Source organism: Dendropsophus ebraccatus, chromosome 2, assembly GCF_027789765.1.
Source record: "Dendropsophus ebraccatus isolate aDenEbr1 chromosome 2, aDenEbr1.pat, whole genome shotgun sequence".
In the NCBI taxonomy this organism is placed as follows: Eukaryota; Metazoa; Chordata; class Amphibia; order Anura; family Hylidae; genus Dendropsophus; species Dendropsophus ebraccatus.
In genome coordinates this window covers 122,746,211-122,766,597 of record NC_091455.1, presented here as the reverse complement: position 1 = coordinate 122,766,597, position 20,387 = coordinate 122,746,211, and the positions used below count along the sequence as shown (strand labels likewise).

Genomic DNA, 20,387 nt, shown 5'->3' with positions numbered 1-20,387 from the left:
CTTTGTAGCAGTGTGGATGTAATAGTTAATCACTGTCAGTGCTGCATTCTCTTCACTGTTCACATAGGGTTTTTACCCCATTTTGTACTTACACACACTTCACTTTTCACAATAGCTATGTTTACATACTGTAGCTTTGTATCAAAACCCCCTTGCTGGGGGATCAAGCTGAATTGAGCTGGTTGAAATAAATTATGGAGTTACCATACATACTGACTGCATAACAGTTAAATTTTCTAGATCTCTGGTTCGAGTCAAATGAGGAACTAGTGGCAGTACCACTTGGCGTGTAGGTCCTGTTTCACTTGTGTTAGTGAAAGGGGTCTCTCAACCTTCACTTTGCCTACCTGTGCCAGTGTGGATAGGGGTTGTCAGTGTAAATCTATATATAGCTTACCTTACATATTCCTGGGGGAGAGCAGAATGTCACAGGTCTTTTAATTCATTTCTGAGTTTCCTCAAATCCTCCTGAAAAAAATGCAACTATTGAAAATACTCTCTGATACACAGGTATGCATACAACTCATATATATACAACTAAGAAACCCTAGGGGTCAGAAATATACCCTGTATCCTATAGATCCCTATGTAGGCTATCATTTTGACAGAAATTCTAATACCAAAATATTTTTACAATAATAATATTGAGTAAAGGACTATGTGTGGTTAAAACATACTTCCCTTGCTATGTGTATGCAACTAAGAATTCTGTGCATGATCATGACACCATATCCCTAGTTACTGTGTACTGCCAGTATTTCACCTTGCAGGGTAATAATATATGTCTTCCATACTGATGATCGATTCCTATCACATGTACACAATAACCAAGTAGAAGAAGCATAACATGACTGCAGTTCACGTGCTACTAGAATTCATTTGTCCTCCATCATAAACCAAATAACTGGAAGTGCTATCTCAAAACAAGGCCTCAGGTTCTCCAGGGTGTTAAGCAGAGAAGATTTTGAGGATCAGAAATTTGTTAAAGTAGGTTTTCATTTTTGCTGATCTGAGCTTCTTAACCATAGACCCCCAAATGCAATGAATTCCCTCTGACTTATTTCTATGCTTCCCTTTTTTTTTTGGAACAGCATTGTTATAGAAGATATAGAGATATTAAAGCGACTCTGTACCCACCATCTGCCCCCCCCCCCCCCCCAAACCACTTGTACCTTCGGATAGCTGCTGTTAATCCAAGATCTAACCTGGGGTCCGTTCAGCAGGTGATTGTTATTAGCAGTTATTGTCCTAAAAAACAACTTTTAAACTGGCAGCCCTGTGCCCAAAGGTCGGGGCTCAGATTGTGTATGCATTAAGCTGGCACACCCTCTCCGTCCCTCCTCCCCGCCCGCTTCATCATTAGGAATGCTCCAGGCAGATTGTCTCCTATTCCTTAGCTGTGTGTATACTGAACATGGGTTGGAACATTAAGACACCTGTGCAATGTTCAGACAGGAGAAAAGGTGCAAAGTTAGGGCACAGATACTTTAAGCCCCGGCTGTTGGGCACAGACCTGCAAGTTTAAAAGTTGTTTTTTAGGACAATAATTGCATTACCTGCTGAAAGGACCCCAGGACAGATCTAGAATTAAAAGCAGCTATCCGAAGGTACAAGTGGTTTTTTTTTGGGGGGGGGGTCAAATTGTGGGTACAGAGTCGCTTTAAGTGTAACAGGTGATGAGAATGTTATTGACCCTACTATGGAAGGCTCCACATTTGAAAGGTCTTTATCTGGTATGTAAAAGTGATCTAAGTGGTGATATGTGTCATGAACCTGGGCAGAATATGTGTAGTCTCTGATATCTGAGTTAAATGTTTTCTAGTAGAGATGAGTGAACCTCAAGCACACTCAGGTTTGTCCGAACCAAAGCAGGCAGCATTTGATTAGCGATGGCTGAAGACGTTGGATTCAGCCCTAGGGAGTCCTGGAAAACATGGATATTCATATTGTCTTCTGGGGGTGGGTTTTAAGGGTCTTTTACATGGGCTAATTATTGTGCAAACATTTTTAAAATTGTTTAACCCCTAAACAACCAGGGGCTGACATTTACGCCCCTGTAGCCTGGACCTTGGTGTAAGAGGGCGTAAATGTATGCCCCACTGGAATACCGGGCTATGGAGCAAGCTGAGCAGCAGCCCATCACCCTCAATGGTGGGCTGCCGCTATCACGGGGCGACCCGCCATAAGCCCCTTAAATGCTGTGATTGCGCTGCAAAGTTTTATTGCTCACAAAAACAGTAAAACACTAGTAAACCTAGTCAACATGCATATCGCTGTGTTCAGACTGCCCTATAGAATAAAGAAAAAATGTCAGTTTTACCGTGAAAAGCATTGTGTAAACATGGAACCCTCCAAAAAATGCGGAATCCCAAATTCACCCCATAAATTATATTTGGGGGGTTCCGTCATTTATTTTATGGCAGATTGATAGATGCCACTACAAAGTACACCTGTTCTTGAAAAAAACAAGCCCTCACATGGCCCTGTAGGTGGGAAAATAAAAGAGTTATGGGTCTTAGAAGGCGAGGAGGAAAAAAAAACGAAAATGCAAAAGTGACAATTAGCCTGGTGCTTAAGGCCATTTCAGGCCCGGTCCTTAAGGGGTTAAATTTAAGCAATAATCAATGAGCAAACAACAAACAACGTCAATGAGCAAACAACAAACAAAAATTAGTTTGTATGTTTCTGCATTTTTTGAGCTGACCTCAAAATGATTGTTAATTGTTCTTAAAGGGGTTGTCCGGCGATAAAAAATTATTCACAGAATAACACACATTACAAAGTTATACAACTTTGTAATGTATGTTATGTCTGTGAATGGCCCCCTTCCCCGTGTCCCACCACCCCCACCCGTGTACCCGGAAGTGTGGTGCGCTATACATTACCTGTCGCGTGCCGACCACGGTCTCCGATCGTCAGCAGTGACGTCTTCTTCGGGAGGCCAGCGGATCTTCCCGAGTGCCGGCCGCCCTCTGCAGCGTCATCCGAAGCTCAGCCGCGATTGGCTGAGCATAACTGTGCTCAGCCAATCGCGGCTGAGCAGCTGATGACGTGGCCGCGTCATCAGCCGCTCAGCCGCGATTGGCTGAGCACAGTTATGCTCAGCCAATCACGGCTGAGCTTCGGATGACGCTGCAGAGGGTGGCCGGCACTCGGGAAGATCCGCCAAGCTCCCGAAGAAGACGTCACTGCTGACGATCGGAGACCGTGGACGACACGATATGCGGTGAGTATAATGCACCACACTTCCGGGTCTAGCGTGGGTGGGGGGAAACACGGGGAAGGGGGCCATTCACAGACATAACATACATTACAAAGTTGTATAACTTTGTAATGTGTGTTATTCTGTGAATAATTTTTTATCGCCGGACAACCCCTTTAAGTCTTTCTGTGTACAATATGTACAATCACAACTACGATCATACTTACGATGGTGTTAACAACTTTTCACATTGATTTATCTTTTTATTTTAAACACCTATTGTTAAAAAGAAAAAAAATCATTGATTGTCGTTCACTAAAAGAGCGCTTAAAGCGTAACTGTAATTTCAGGGTCATTTTTCTGAAAACAATAAATATCTATAGTACAAGCAAATTTAACCCTTAGACGACCCAGGGCGTATAGTTACGCCATGGAAGTCTGTCCCCAGACGACCTAGGGCGTAACTGTACGCCCTGGGTGTTATTCCCGCTATGAAGCGCGCTCCGGAGCGGAGCGCGCTTCATAGGAGGTGGGGGCCGGCTGCAGTGAGCAGCCGGGACCTCACCGGCAATGACACGCTGCAGCGATCGCGCTGCCGCGTGTCATTAACCCCTTAAACGCCGCGATCACGGCGCGACCGCGGCGTTTAGGTGTAAGTGACAGGGGGAGTCCCCTGTCACTTACCGATCGGGACCCCCGCAATGTGACTGCGGGGGTCCCGATCGGTAAAACGGACTGCTGGAGGTCTCTTACCTGCCTCCATGCGGTCCGATCGGCGCTCTGCTACTCTAAGCCTGCACAGGCAGGCTCAATGAGCAGAGCGCCGATAACACTGATCAATGCTATGCCTATGGCATAGCAATGATCAGTGTAAAAATCAAACTAATCTATGTAAAAGTCCCCCAAAGGGACTTCAAATGTGTAAAAAAAAAAAAGTTATAAACACTAATACACTACCCCAAAACCCCTCCCCCAATAAAAGTTGAAATCACCCCCCTATCCTATTATATAAATAAAACATATAAAAATAAATAAATAGATAAACATATAATATACCGTAGCGTGCGTAATTGTCCGATCTATTAAAATATAACAAGTGTCATTGCGAACGGTAAACGGCGTACACGAAAAGAGGGGAAAAAGTGCGCAGATTACCGATTTTATGTTACATTATATATATAAAAAAATTAATAAAAAGTGATCAAAACGTCCGATCTTCACAAATATGGTATTAATAAAAACTAGAGATCATGGCGGAAAAAATGACACCCCATACAGCCCCGTAGGTGAAAAAATAAAACCGTTATAAGCGTCACAATAGTCCCATTTTATTTATAATTAATTGCCAAAAAAAAAGGATTTCATAAAAAAATACATATATAACATTAGAGAATCTGTGTAACCTGCATATGGTTGTGTTCGGACTGACCTATAGAATAATAGTGTCATGTCGCTGTTACCATATAGTGCATTACGTAGACACAGGAACCCCCCAAACGTTACCATATTGCATTCTTTTTTGCGATTTCACCAATTTATATCTTCATAAATTATATATTTGGAATTCTATCATACATGTTATGGTAAAATGAAAGACGCCATTACAAAGTACAACTATTCCTGTAACAAATAAGCCCTTACATGGCCTGTAGATAAAAAACTGAAAGTGCTGGAGCTCTTAGAAGGGGAGGAGGGAAAAACGGAAACACTAAGATCAAAATTTGCGCGGTCCACTGGGTCATTTTGGGCCTGGTCCTCAAAGGGTTAAGAAACTCTGTAATAGGTTTTCTGTAGTCAAAAGCTGTTTTTCTAGCTCCCCCCTCACATTAGAAGAAGCAGGATTTCTGTGTCCATTATGTGGCTATGAAGAGGGGAGGGGCTGAGAGGAGTGAGCACAGAGGAGTTCTGCACAGCACAACACCCTGCAATCTTCTCTTAGCAAGTTCATAGATAAGCATTGACCTTTCTGACCCCCGAATCCAGCGTTTTAGGTGCCCAGACAGTCTACAAACAGCTGACCTTCACGTCTCCCCTTCCTCCTCGCTCATCTCCCTCAGCCCCTCCCCTGTTCATAGGGATATAATGGAGACAGCAGAACGCGTCTTCACTGGCTTCTCTGTAATGAAGACGGCTTTGCCTGATAATGCACAGATAAGAAGTCGGGGTGGGGGGGGGGGAGGCTTGGAAATAGCTTCTTGAGCACAGAAAGAGGCTTTTTGGGATAATTAAACCTATTACAGAGTTTCTTAAATCGCTTATACTACTGATTTCTGCAATTAAAAAAAACATGAAAGTTACGCTTTAACCCCTTAAGGACCAGGCCTAAAATGGCCTTAAGGACCGGAGCAAATTTTATGAATTTGACCAGTGTCACTTTATTCATTAATAACTTTGGGATGCTTTTACCTATCCGGCTGATTCTGAGATTGTTTTCTCGTGACATATTGTACTTCACATTTCTTGTAAATTGGAGTCGATACTGATAATGAATCTTTATGAAAAAAAAACAAAATAGCGTGAAAAATTGTGAAAAAATGCATTTTTCCAACTTTAAAACTTTTCTGCTTATACAGAAAATGGTTATACCACATAAATTATATATTAAATAGCATTAGCAACATGTCTACTTTATGTTGACATTTATTAAACTATATTTCATTTTTTTTAGACAATAGAAAGCGTAAAACATTAGCAGCAAATTTCCAAATTTTCAGTAAAATTTCAAAATCTGATATTTTTAGGCCAGGCCAGCGGACTGGGACAATATACGTTTGAGGTAACTTGGTGACATGTGCAATATTATATTTTGTATTTTTTTCTTGTTCAGCATATCAAGGCAATAGAGCACTGGCACTTTATTTATAATATGCACTGATGCTGAATGGGTTTGTTATGATGTTTACAAATATGCACATGCACTTTGGATCTATACATAGCTACGATAGTCCCAGTAGTGGGGTCTCCCACCTCCAAGGTCTTGTATTTTAATTGTTGTTCTTTTTGTGATTGAATAAATAAAATTGTGTTATTTGCAAAATCTCATTTGTGAGTGACTTTTGTAGTTACTGGATTGGATACATAGTATATCTATTGGTGTTAGGTGCTTGAATCGATACTGAGTATCAGTAAAATATAGGTTATTTATGCAATTTTCTAGGAATATAGGTGTTTGTTGTCCATCAAATTCAACCTGTGTTGATCCAGAGGAAGGCAAAAAACCCTGTGAGGCAGACAGTAGCCTCATCACAGGGGAAAAATTCCTTCCCGACTCCATAATGGTGATCAGAATAATCCCTGGACCAACGTGACCCCTGAAATAGGAATAAGGAACAGAATTTAGAATATGTGGAACCCCAATGACGTGTGGTACGCCTTGAAGCGATCCAGTGTGCAGTGGCCGGGCTGATCAGGACAGGTGTCACACTGGAAAATGGTGTCCTTCCTGATCCCCCTGTTACGCCACACTCTGCACTTCTTCTGGGGTCTCCTGTTTTCCAATGTGGGGGACGTCACCTGGAAAATGTTGCCCTGGTGCGATACGGGGTCCTTCATATCCAGAAGCGCTGGGTCCGCTCCATGGCTGCTAAATATTAGGGCTTTATTACGGCTTCTGATATTTTCAGATCGTGCCGCAAGCTACAGTAACTCGGGCAGCGAGGGACCGGAAGAGGGGTTGCTGGTATAAAAGTTATCCCCGTACAGGTGGTATCCTTTATCCAGCAGTGGGAAGATCAGTTCCCGAACGATCTCCCCACTAACTCCGAGGATGGGGGGGGCATCTTGGGGCATCTGGGGGCTGGAATCAGGTGTCCCTTCCTTCATACACTCTAAGGGTACGTGCACACTGCCGAATGGAAAAGGATAACCCTTTGTGCATTCCGCAGCTGGCACCCAACGGCGCACTGATGCAGGCGCACGTCTCCGTCCATGTCATAGACTCCATTATATGCCCGTGCATAACATGGAGTCTATGACACGGGCGGAGTTGCGCACCTCCATCAGTCCGCCGGTGGGTGCCAGCTGCGGAATGCACAAAGGGTTATCCTTCGCCATTCCGCAGTGTGCACGTACCCTAAATCTGTAAGTGTACCCTGAGGTACTCTCACAGAGTTTGTAGAATTTCACGCCATACCGTCATCTCTTATTGGGACGGTACTGGTGGAAAAGACGTGTCTGGGGGGCAGCGTACGCTACGCTACCCCCAGATACGTCATTGGATGATGAGGATGATGACGATGAATGGAGGAAAGAAGGATCCCCCCATTCATCCTTACTGGCTGTTTCGGTGTCGGAGGCAATAATAACGTATGCGTCCAATACCGAAAACACGCCGGGGGCCACTTTTATATAGGGATTGGTATATGGGGTATGTAGTGGTGTAGTGTCAAACTTTATTCAATGTAGTGTAGTGTGGTGTAATGCAGTGTTTTTTACGTGTTTTTTACAGTAAGTATAAAAAAAAAAACCTACGCCAAAAATGGTGTTGCTGATAAATGCCGCACTTATGTGCGGCACTTATCAGCAGACCGTGGCGGTAGGATATAGAAAAAAAAACACCCTACGCCAAAAAGGAGGAGTTGCTGATTAGCAGCGCACTTTCGTGCGATGCTGATCAACACTCAGCGGCGATAGGGTGCGGAAAATAGAAAAAAAAATTGGAAAAAAAAAAAAACTTTTATTACATGCTGAACATCCCTATAGTGGCTGATACGTGTATTACACTTATCAGCCGCTAGAAGGAAGCAGAGAGAAAAATCCGGAAAAAGACGACGCTGGAGCCGAAAAAATCCAAAAAAAGACGACGCTGGAGCCGAAAAAAGCCGAATGGGACGTCACGGAAGAAGCCAAAGACCCGACGATCGGGACGGTAGTACCGTGACCACCATTACTTTTTACAGTAATGGCGGTCAGTGCCGTCCTCGGACAGCACCGACCGCCATTTTTTCCGGGTCATCGGGTCACCGATGGCCCGGAAAAGTTCCGATTGCCGCTATTGGCTGATCGTCGGCATGGGGGGGTTAACAACCCCCCATGCTGACAGGGAGAGATGGCCTGCTTATGTATTATAGCAGGCTATCTCCCCCGATCGGGACCCGGCCGGCCGCGGAGCCCTCTTAAAGGACTCGCGTACCGGTACGTCATGGGTCCTTAAGAGGTTAAGCAATGTATCCGACTGTATGCGAAAAAGGACCCTTAAGGCCCTATTACACAAAGCGATTATCGTCCGTATTCGGCCGAAATCACCCGTTACAGCCAATAATCGTCTTGTGTAATAGAAGACAACGAACAGCCGACATGCACTGACCGTTGTCTTTCAACATGTTGAAAAATCAACGATCACGATAGCAATCTAGCAATCATCCGGGCAGCCCATGCAGTCCCGCTGGCTCTTAATCGCTCGCTGCTTACATGTGTAATAGCGCCGGCAGCGAGCGCGAAACAACTCCCTCTCATCGACCCATGTAATAAGGGCTTTAGGTTGACTGCTGCAGTAGACCTTTCTGGCTATTAGCACATTTTAGAGTAGCAAGAGATCTCTTCTTTTGTCTCTTTGTCTCTTCGTCTCTTTTGTCTCTTCTCGCCGCAGAACTACGGCCGTAGTTTTCAGGGGTGGAACATACAGTAGCTTTATTTGCAATGGGATCCCGGCCGAGGGTACGAACATCGTATGCGCTCCGGCCGAGATCCCATGCGGCGCTGCAAAAAACTGACATGTCTGCGGCCCTGTCAGTTCACACAGTGAAGCAAGTGGCTCTGGCTTGTAATAGGGCCTTAAGGGAAGGCATATTCACTGCTGTTGATAATTACCAATTAAAAGGTTGGAGCAAGGATACGCAATAAGAGGAAAACAAAATTCTTATGTTGTTACACAATATAAGATGGAAGTAAAATTAATTATAAACAGCTAAGTATCACGAGAATCGCTGCTCCAGATAAATGTATAGTTGTTGCTAACTGTTGTGCACAGCTTTATTTGGAGGATACAAGGGGAAGCTTGTTGCTCTGTGTTGCATCAGGCTGTGCATCAGGCTGTGACTAGATAGTGCAGTAAATTGGAGAGAAATAAAGATGTTTAGTAGTGCGCCAGATAAGTGGCAGGTAAATTTTGAGAAATATTGTTCGACAGTAGAAAGGATCAGTGAGGCTTTTGTTAGGATTGGGAACCAGAGACACAGGACAGGTAAAGCCCTAATGCTTCCCCGCTGTCCCTTCCTTTTGGAGTTATTGGCTCCTTAGCAGGCCGGCCCCAACCAGAAGACTGATCACTGCACTTTATAAGTGGAACACTTAGACAAGGACAAGACAAAACAAATACAATATCTCAGGATCAACAAGCAAGGTCAGAATCTATCGGTGGTTGTGGTACAAAATCAGAAGTCAGAAATCCCAGGCCCAGGTACTGATTGGGGCAGGGACCTGTACCTCCAGACAGACTCAGGGCTGACTGGCTGCTGGCCTCTGCCTGTCAGACAAACTACAAGTATATGCAGGTGATTAGCCAAGGCGGGGGGGGGGGGGTTGCTATCCCTGATGAAGGTGCCCGTGTACACTGAAATGCATAGGATATCTCTTGGATTACACAAGGATCTGTACCTTAGAATAGTGACATCACTCAGAATCCTGCATTGCCATGAAAAATTGAACTGTATGAATTCGCATGTAGTGCTACCAGCTGTAGCATCTGCCCAGTTTGGAAGATTTCTGTCTACTGATCAACTCCTCTACACTGCACAAAAGCTGGAAGTGGACTCTGGTTTAACTACACTGATATCGGCATCCATGTAAGTTTATATTTACCTTCTCACTTGGACTTGTACAAAGATATTTGCCACCTATAAAAAACTGTCCTTCCTTATTTGACTGATCCACTAACAGTCTGCTCTAGGTGTCTCTATATGTATTTTCTATGTACTTTATAATTGGTAAAATGTAGGGTGTCCCACACACACCTAGCAGCACTTCTTTTTGTATACAGAGCTAGTGAGCACATCAGCACACTGTGTCCCCCAACACAGTGAGTTGACTGCACTGCCAAAAATTTTACTACCTATATCTAGACAGTATTCCACGGGTTGTCTAGAGCAGTAATTTTCAACCTTTTTTGAGCCGCGGCACACTTTTTATACTTAAAAAATGCCGGGGCACACCACCAACCAAAATGGCACAAAATGACACTAAAACAGTACATATTATACATATAGTTAATAATATAGATTCTAAATGTATTTATACTCACTCAGTGTGAAACCTGGGCCTGTTTCGATAAACACAAAAGGGATATCCTGGCAGGAATGGTGGAAAGACACACACGAAACTCTTCCTCAACAGTTTTCAGTCTCTCCCTGTTTTTAGTTTTTATTGCAGTCAAGCTTGAGAAGCCCAGCTCACACAGATATGTGGTTGAAAATGGGAGCAATGTCAAAATAGCTTTGTTGGCCAGAATGGGGAACTCCAAAAGAGGATGTTAGGAGAGGAGGGTGCTGATCTTATAGGGGAGGTCACAGGATCACAGCAGCACAGAGGATGTCAAGAGGGGAAGGTGCTGATCTTATAGGGGAGGTCACAGCAGCACAGAGGATGTCAGGAGAGGAAGGTGCTGATCTTATAGGGGAGGTCAGGTCACAACCCCTCCCCCCATTAACATCTTTGGTTTTTTTTAACTTATTGCCCTTTATAAACATATGGCCATCTGGCCCCCCTATGCAGCCTTGCCCTGCCCCAATAATCATTGTGCGCTGGGCCCAGTCCTACTGCCAGGCAGCCTCCCCGCCCCCCAGCCCTAACGGTCCGTCCATTTTCTGTCCTGGTCCGGGTCCCCCCAGTGCCTAATTCAACTTACATGTTAGACAGGCACAGGCAGCTCCTCTGCTTTGCTGTTCTAAGCTGCTCACCTCATCTTTGGCATGGGCGGCGGACGGTGGTGCACGGTACAGCTGAGCTGACGCCAGACGTGCTTCTTCTCAACGCTGCACTGTGTCTCAAGGCCCGCCCACCTGGATCAGCGTACAGCCGCAGCGTACGTACGCACGCAGGGCAGGGCAGGGGTCAGAGAGCTAAGTGCGGCGTGGGGGCGGCCCCGTGGCCGACTTCACGGATAGCGCGATCAGGGGCCCACTCTGCTGCTGTGTAGTGTAGTAAGACAAACTTTCCCTGCGGCACACCCGACCATGTGTAGCGGCACACTAGAGTGCCGCAGCACACTGGTTGAAAATCCCTGGTCTAGAGGAGCAAACGAGCGCTCTCAGTGCTCGTTTGCTCATCGTTCCCTGCTCGCTGCCACCGCTATTCAGCACGGCGGCAGCGAGCGGGTGAGTTCGGGGGGGGGGCGTCGGGGGGCTGCCCGGGTGATCGCTGATCGTCCTTGTAGCCCATAGGATACAGCAGCGTCTGCTGCCGATGCTCCTATTCAACGGAGCGACGGCAGCAGATCGCTGCTGTATCAGTCGCTTGTTTTCAACATGTTGAAAAACAAGCAACTGCAACGATCAGCCGACATGAACGATGTCGGCTCATTGTTGCACTCTATTCCACAGGACGATTATCGTCTGTAGCGGCCGATATCGGCCGAATACGTATGATAATCGTTCCATGGAATAGGGCCTTTAGCCCTCGCAGCCCTTACCTTCGTGTAATGTGTTTTTGATCTTGTATTGTTCCTGTTCGTTACCCCCTATCTCTTGTATAGCGCTCTGGAATTAAGGACGCTCTATAAATAAATAATAATATTATTAATAATAATAATAATAATAATAATAAAAGAGCTATAATAGTGGTGCAATACCTACATAGCAATTCCACTGTACATCTGTCCAATGAGTAAATTTTAAGATAGAGTGAGAGCATGATCCTTCATATTGTTGTGTGCATGACTTCCCAGATCACACATTGTGTTTCACTGTTTTTAAACAGTATTTCACCTGGAGCTAGAAGTGTCTAGTCACATAGCCCAAAGCAAATTTAGGGCTGCCCTGTTGTCAATGACACACATGAATTGGCTATATACAATGTCAAAGTGTTGTAAAAATACAGCAAGTAAAATGTAATTGGTTTGGATTTTAGCTCCACAGGGTAAAGAAAACACTTCAGTTAGTAATTTACTAAGTCATTGTGCACAGTTTCCTATTTCTTAACTTCGCTGGTTATAATTCATTTGAAGATGGTAAAAATTGTTCTGGGGACTTTTTTAAAGCAATGGACAGCTTAATGAAGACTGATCTGTCCTTTTCCCATCTAGCCTGGAAGGTAGAGTTTGATATAAAACAGAGAGTGAAGCCCTGAGGATACGCAGCAAAACAGAAAGAGTAACATAGCTCAGCATGTTTGTGGGAAATCCAATTATTTGTCTCAAGCTTAGAATTCAGAAGTGGATTCAGAAACTCCTAAAGCAATTATGATTTGCACTAAGAAGACAAACTGACTCCAAGGCCAGAAGATAAATGTTTGTATTGTTTTTGGCTCGTGTGTGGCACTAGTGAGACCACCAGGGAATTGGCCATTTAACTCCTTCAGAAGAGAACAATAAGCTATGTCTGGGGGAAAAAATGAATTCTCTGTGCAATTTTTTTTTTTTTTTTTTTTACAGTGATGTGTATATAAATTTTACAGAGCTCCCGAAAAGAACATTACCAAACAAGAAAGCTAGGTAAGTCTACAAAATGTCTAAGGTTAGAAACAGAGAGCACACAAATCACAGTACTTTAACTCTTTCCTGTCAAAAAAAATGTTTGCAACATAATTTTTTCTTTGTTCTTTCTTGTCTTCTGAAAGCTGTATCTAACTTTTTTATTTTTACATCACCAAAGCCACAGAAGGTACTTCAAAACAATATTTAAAAAAAAAAATTGTGGGGTAAAAAAAAAAACACCTGTGCCCTTTTGGGGTTTTACTGAGTTTATTGTGTAGTGCAACCCCAATCATGGCAGACCTGAGGACCTTCACTAGGCCCTTGGCTGCCATAACTCTAAGGGGGCTGTGATAAATCTAAGGGGATCAGGTAAGGGGTCACAGTGGTCAAAGTGTCTATTGACTGCTGTATCTAGGGGGTTAAACATCCTGGTTTAGTAATTTTCTACAACCCAAACGTGGTGGTGTCAGCTATATTTAACAGCTGGCACTAGTGTTGAGCTTGATGCTCGGGTAAAGGTGGCCATACACATTCAATAACTAATGACCGAACAACCCGTCAGTTATATCTCCCCCCTGCTGCAGTAAACTATTACAGCTTTCAGAAGACAAGAAAGAACAAAGATAAAATTATGTTGCCAATTTTTATTTTTTTTTAGAAAACAATTGACTGCTTCTCATACCTAGGTGTAATCATTTCTCTTCCCACCTTTGCAAAAAACCATTAAAAAGATTGTGCCTAACTACTTAACGACTAATTACAGATATATAAGTCATGAGCATGTGCGTGTTTCGCATCATGAAGGCTATATCGGTCATAGCAATTATGGTGCACTGCCTAGTGTACACAAGCAATCGCAGCCAGGGCTCAGCTGTCGACACAACTGCTGACATCCAAGTGCACTCTGTTTACCTCTGTTAGTAAGTAGTGACTGCTGTGCCTGCAGGGTTGAGGTTGGGATGGGGCTGCCCTGTAGCCCATTGGCGTCCCTGCAATGTGATTGCAAGTAGTGTTGATCAAACTGTTCAAGAAAAGTTAAGTACGAGTCGAAAATCTCGATTTTTTTCAAACTCGAACCGAACCAAACTTTTTACTGTTCGATCGAGTTAGCATTCAAGTTCAATTTCAAGTGCCTTTCTGCCAGACAACCAGTGCAGAGCACATAGAAGTGTAAGAAACATCATTGCTGAGGTGTAGGGGTCTCAATCTCATTGGCTGCTAAAATCACATGACCATCTCATATGTATATATATCCCTGTGATGTGTTCTGGATGCCATTTTCTGCTCACTCGCTATGCTGTACTGACTGCTCTCTGTCTGCTTGCAAGCCGCTATTTAGCTTAGTTAGTTAGTTAGTTAGTTAGTGGGATGTTTAGAAAGCTCATGGACTTAGGGACAAGCTCAGGGACTTAGGGACAAGCTTAGGGACCTAGGGACAAGCGTAGACTTAGATAGATAGCATTTCCCTCTCTATAGACAGCAATACTTGGGTTTGGTAAAGCTGGGGGACCTCCATTATTTTCTTATTCACACTCAGTGCCAAAAAGTCAATTTTTGTCATTTTTTGTTGCTGAATAGTAGTATAAAAGTCTTCCCATCTGTCATATGCATCAATCAATCATACATAGGAGTTGCTTAGTTAAATTTATCCTGAGTTGGTAAAAGTAAATTTTTGTCAGTTTTGGAGGTGAAATACTTTTCAAATATACTGTGTGTTATTGTCATACAGATATATATATATATATATATATATATATATATATATATATATATATTCTGCGTGTTATTGTCATACAGATACAGTGGTACCTCAGTTCTCGAACTTAATTGGTTCAGGAAAGCCGTTTAAGAACCAAGCAGTTTGAGAACCGAGCAGTGTCTTCCCATAGGAAATAATGTAAATGTGTTTAATTAGTTCCAGCACCCACCAATAATTACCTACAGTACCCATATATTACATTGTATAGTGCCCAGTTTAATCTCTACAGTACATTACAGAGCAGCACTATACTGTACAGTACATTATACAGAAGAAACATTCAAAAAACCCAGGAATTATAGTACAGTAGTCACAAACTCCTTACTCATCCTTTACTGTATATGCACCCCCACCCTAGCACTGTAAAGGATGAGAGATGGTGGTGCACTGACCGTACTACCACTGTACTGCATATGCACTCCAGCAGTCTTATACAGCACTGTACTGTATATGAAGCCTCATCAGTGCTAAACTCACCACGTACAACCCACCATCCATGTTCGCAAAAAGGTTCAGATACTGAGTACTTCAAGACTGGGGGCCCGAAAAGTGTTTGAGAAACGAGCAAGGGTTTGAGAACCAAAGCAAACTTTTCTTGAAAATACAGTTTGAGTTCCAAGCAGTTTAAGAACCGAGCAGTTTGAGAACTGAGGTACCACTGTGTGTATATATATATAGTTACATAGTTAATACGGTTGAAGATAGACACATGTCCATCAAGTTCAACCAAGGAGGGGATGGATGTAGGGAAGGTGGGTATAAGCAGGGGATGAATACATGGAAGGGGACAGATGATGATAGGTTCTATACATATACATTTATGTTATTTTGGTTTAAGAACTTGTCTAGGCCGCTTTTGAAGACCTCTACTGTTTTTGCTGTGACCAGATCCTGTGGTAGACTGTTCCACAGATTCACAGTTCTCATGGTAAAGACGGCTTGTCGCCTCCGAAGATTGAACTTTTTTTTCTCCAGAAGGAGGCAGTGCCCCTTTGTCCTTTGATGTGGTTTTACCTGGAACATCTTTTCCCCATATTTCTTGTAGGGGCCATTTATATATTTAAATAAATTAATCATATCTCCCTTTAAACGTCTCTTCTCCAGACTAAACAAATTTAATTCTTTTAATCTCTCCTCATAACTAAGATGTTCCATTCCCCTTATTAGTTTAGTTGCCCGTCTTTGTACCCTCTCCTGCTCTAGCACATCCTTTTTATTAATCGGATTCCAAAACTGGACAGCATACTCCAGATGAGGCCGCACCAAAGCTTTATAAAGCGGTAATATTATATCCCTGTCCCGAGAGTCCATGCCTGTTTTAATGCATGGCAATATCCTGCTGACCTTAGAAGCAGCTGACTGACATTGTGTGCTGCACTGTAGTCTATTATCTACAAGTACACCCAGATCCTTCTCTACTGGCGACTCTTCCAGAGGACATATGATGCATGCAGGTTATTAGTACCCCAGTGCATAACTTTACATTTATCCACATTGAATATCATTTGCCAAGTGGACACCCAAATACTCAGTGTGTCTAAGTCATCCTGTAACATCTGCACATCTTCCATAGACGGTACTGTACTACAAAGCTTGGTTTCATTTGCAAAGATAGAAACATTGCTGTTAATTCCATTCTCAATATCATTAATAAAGAAGTTAAACAGAAGGGGGCCCAGTTCTAACCCTTGGGGTACAACACTTATTACTGGGAACCATTCGGAGTAGGAATCATTGACCACCACTCTCTGGGTACGATTATTAAGCCAGTTTTCAATCCAGTTACAGACTAAACTTTCCAAACCCATAGATTTTAACTTAACATTCAGACGCCCATGAGGAACTGTGTCAAATGCTTTTGCAAAATCCAGGTACACTATATCCACAGACCCCCACCCCATCAAGGCTTTTACTCACCTCTTCATAGAAACATATCAGGTTGGTTTGACAGCTTCTTTTCTTAGTAAAACCATGCTGGTTATCACTCATAATACTATTACCCACTACATATTCCTAAATTTAGTCCCTTAGTACCTTATAAGCCCCTAAAATAGTTTCCCCACAATGGACGTTAAGCTTCCGGTCTATAGTTACCTGGGGAAGTTCAAGAGCCCTTTTTGAAGATCGGCACTACATTTGCCTTACGCCAGTCCCTCGGCACAATGCCAGTCAGCAAAGAATCACTGAATATTTCATACAAGGGTAAAGAAATGACAGAACTGAGTTCCCTTAGAACTCTGGGGTGTAATCCATCAGGCCCTGGAGCTTTGGTTACATTGAGTTTATTTAATTATCTTGGACTATATCTATAGTAAGCCAGTTCAGTACATTACACACCCACCTCAGCACTGGCCCTGCGGTCTATAGATTACACCAAGAATAATTTTTTCACCGTTTACCTCTCTCTGTAGTGATTCCACATAATCACAGTCATTACCCGCTATTGCATCTTTTACACTCACTTTAATATCATTTCTAACATACAGACACACTCCTCCTCCCCTTCTGCCCACCCAGTCCCTTCTGAGCAATGCAAATCCCTAAATTTTGACAGCCCAGTCATGTGAGGAGTCCAGCCATGTCACACCAACCACATCAATGGACCAAGGCCTCTAGCTCCCCCATCTTGCTGGCTAGACTTCTGGCATTAGTAACCATACACTTTATATTACCTTCTAGTTTAACCCCTTCACTATAAGAAATGGGATTTATTGAAGTACTGTGGCTTCACTTCACTGCTTATGCGCAACAAATGGATCTCCTTATCCACTGCTCTTATACTCCCCCCACAGGACCCTTCTCCTTCCATCTCTATGTTCTGAGTGACCCCTCTCTAACTAGCCACTATATTACATACTACATTATCCTCCCTCCACATCCCTAGTTTTAAAATCCCCCACCCCTTCTAGGATTGTCTCCCCAGCACAGCGGACCCCCTTCCATTTAGGTGCAAATTATCTGTGGAAAACAGATTGTACCCCAATGAAAAGTCAGCCCAGTGCTCTAAAAACCCAAACCCTTCCTCTCTACACCATGACTTGAGCCATGCATTTAACTCCCTAAGCTCCTGCTGTCTTATGTTTCCTGCGATGCGCATGGCACAGGCAGTATTCCAGAGAATACAACCTTGGAGGTATCCTGTCATTGGTTCCCACATGGACCAGGACAGGTGGGTCATACCCAGCCCTCCCAAGTAATTTGTGCACCCTTTTTTGTCATACAAATATATACACCGTGTATTATTGTCATATAGAGATAGATAGCAAGATAGATAGATACCGTGTGTTATTGTCATACACACACACACACACACATATATATATATATATATATATATATATATATATATATATATATATATATGAAAAAAGGAGAAAAAGGAGCGCTGCAACTCACACCTATGGCTGATACTAATGCCTCTCAGTTACATTTAAAAACCAATGCCAGGATCAATATAATTTGATGAAACCATGTACCACGTGCAGGTCCCCTGGTTTACATCAGTCCCTACACTAACTCACCACTGTGTCAGGCAGCGACCGCTAACCCTGCAAAGCGAGAACAAGCAGGGAAGGGAGGCCATAGAACGGCTCTGCAACCGCAATGTCACAGAACCAATCCCCAAGGGTCCCCCCAAAACCCAGCAGGGACCGCTGGCGGAGAAAGCTGCCACCAAGCAACACAAGTGTGAACGTGATCTTATCACTCACCATTGCTCCTGCAGGTAGAATGGAAAAAGTAGGAGGTACTAGTCATGTGTACACAGGTGCCTCCTGCTGATTGTGGTCTTGTGGCTCTTACAGGAGGAGTGCTAACACTCAGAAAAGAGAGAAACATAAAATACGGACAAGGAGAGAAAGGAGCACTGCACCTCACACCTATGGCTGACACTAATGCCTCTCGGCTACATTTAAAAACCAATGCCAGGATGTTGGTATTTAATTTGATCAAAGCATTTTGCCCCATGTACCACGTGCAGGTCCCCTGGTTCACAGATATACTGTGTGTACATATATATATACATACACCATGTATTATTGTCATATAGATATAAATATACACACCGTGTGTTATAGTCATACAGATATATATATATATATATATATATATATATATACAGTGTGTTATTGTTATACAATATTATATATATTGTGTTATTGTCATACAGATATATATCAAGGAGTAGAGTTCTTTCTGTTGCTAAATCTTTCTCAATGCCAAAAAGCTTCATTTTCACAAGGGTATCCCCCAAACATCATTTTTTGCATTAATAAATAGCCCACCCATAGCTTTCCATCTTTGCAATATGAAAGTTGGGTGACCTCCATAATACTGACTACTATACAAGATGCTAGGAAAGCTGGGTGACCGCCATTATACTACTATATAAGATGCTAGGAAAGCTGGGTGACCGCCATTATTCTGCCTACTATACAAGATGCTAGGAAATCTGGGTGACCACCCTTATACTGACTACTATACAGAATGCTAGGAAAGATGGGTGACCATCATTATACTGACTACTATACAGGATGCTAGGAAAGCTGGGTGACCTCCATTATACTGACTACTATACAAGATTGTAGTAGGCTGGGTGATCTGCATCATACTACTATAAAAGATGCTAGGAAAGCTGGGTGACCACCATTATACTGATTACTATACAGGATGCTAGGAAAGCTTGGTGACTGCCATTATACTGACTACTACACAAGATGCTAGGAAAGCTCGGTGACCGCCATTATACTGACTGCTATACAAGATGCTAGGAAATCTGGGTGACCTCCATGTACTGACTACTATACAAGATGCTAGCAAAGCTGGGTGACTGCCATTATACAAGATGCTAGGAAAGCTGGGTGACCGCCAATATACTGACTACTATACAAGATGCCAGAAAAGCTGGGTTATCGCCATTATGCTGACTACTATACAAGATGCTAGAAAAGCTGGGTGACCTCTATTATACTGCCTACTATGCAAGATGCTGGGAAAGCTGGGTGACCTCCATTATACAAGATGCTAGGAAAGCGGAAAGAACTCCATTATACTGAATACTATCCAAGATGCTAGGAAAGCTGAGAGATCTACAACTGGCGTCACTACTGCCACAACTCTGCTTCATCACTACTGCCTCAACTCTGCTATGCCACTGCCGCCTTAACTCTGCTATGTCACTGCCACCTTAACTCTGCTACATCACTACCTTACTACCTCAAGTCTCCTATGTCAATACCTTACTTCCTTAACTCTGCTACGTCACTGCGTCTCAACTCTGCTACGTCACTGCCACCTCAACTCTGCTACATCACTACCTTACTACCTTAACTCTGCTATTTCACTACCTTACTACCTTAACTCTGCCACCTCACTACCTTACTACCTCAACTCTGCTATGTCACTACCTTACTACCTCAACTCTGCTACGTCCCTACCTTACTACTTCAAGCCTGCTATGTGACTACCTTACTACCTCAACTTTGCTATGTCAATACCTTACTACCTCAACTCTGCTACATCACTGCCACCTCCACCCTGCTACATCACTGCCAACTCTGCTACATCACTACCTTACTACTTCAACTCTGCCACATCACTACCTTAATACCTCAACTCTGCTATGTTACTACCTTACTTTACTATCTTACTACCTCAACTCTGCTACATCACTACCTTACTACCTCAACTCTGCTATGTCACTATCTCAACTCTGCTACCTCAGTTATCCATTGAAAGAAATGAAGGATTTTACCCTCTTAATTTTTTTTTTTGTCATTCTTAGAGCCAAATTTTCTTCAATT

General features: G+C 43.2%; 1 long non-coding RNA gene across 1 annotated transcript in view; it reads right to left on the bottom strand.

Annotated features, from left to right (window-relative positions):
* Positions 1–397: 397 nt before the first annotated feature.
* LOC138784647 (uncharacterized) overlaps positions 398–20,387 on the bottom strand; it is a 46,495-nt gene continuing 26,505 nt past the window's right edge. The window contains exon 3 of the long non-coding RNA XR_011361899.1: positions 398–468. This is a non-coding gene — a long non-coding RNA (uncharacterized lncRNA). The remainder of the gene's footprint in view (positions 469–20,387) is intronic.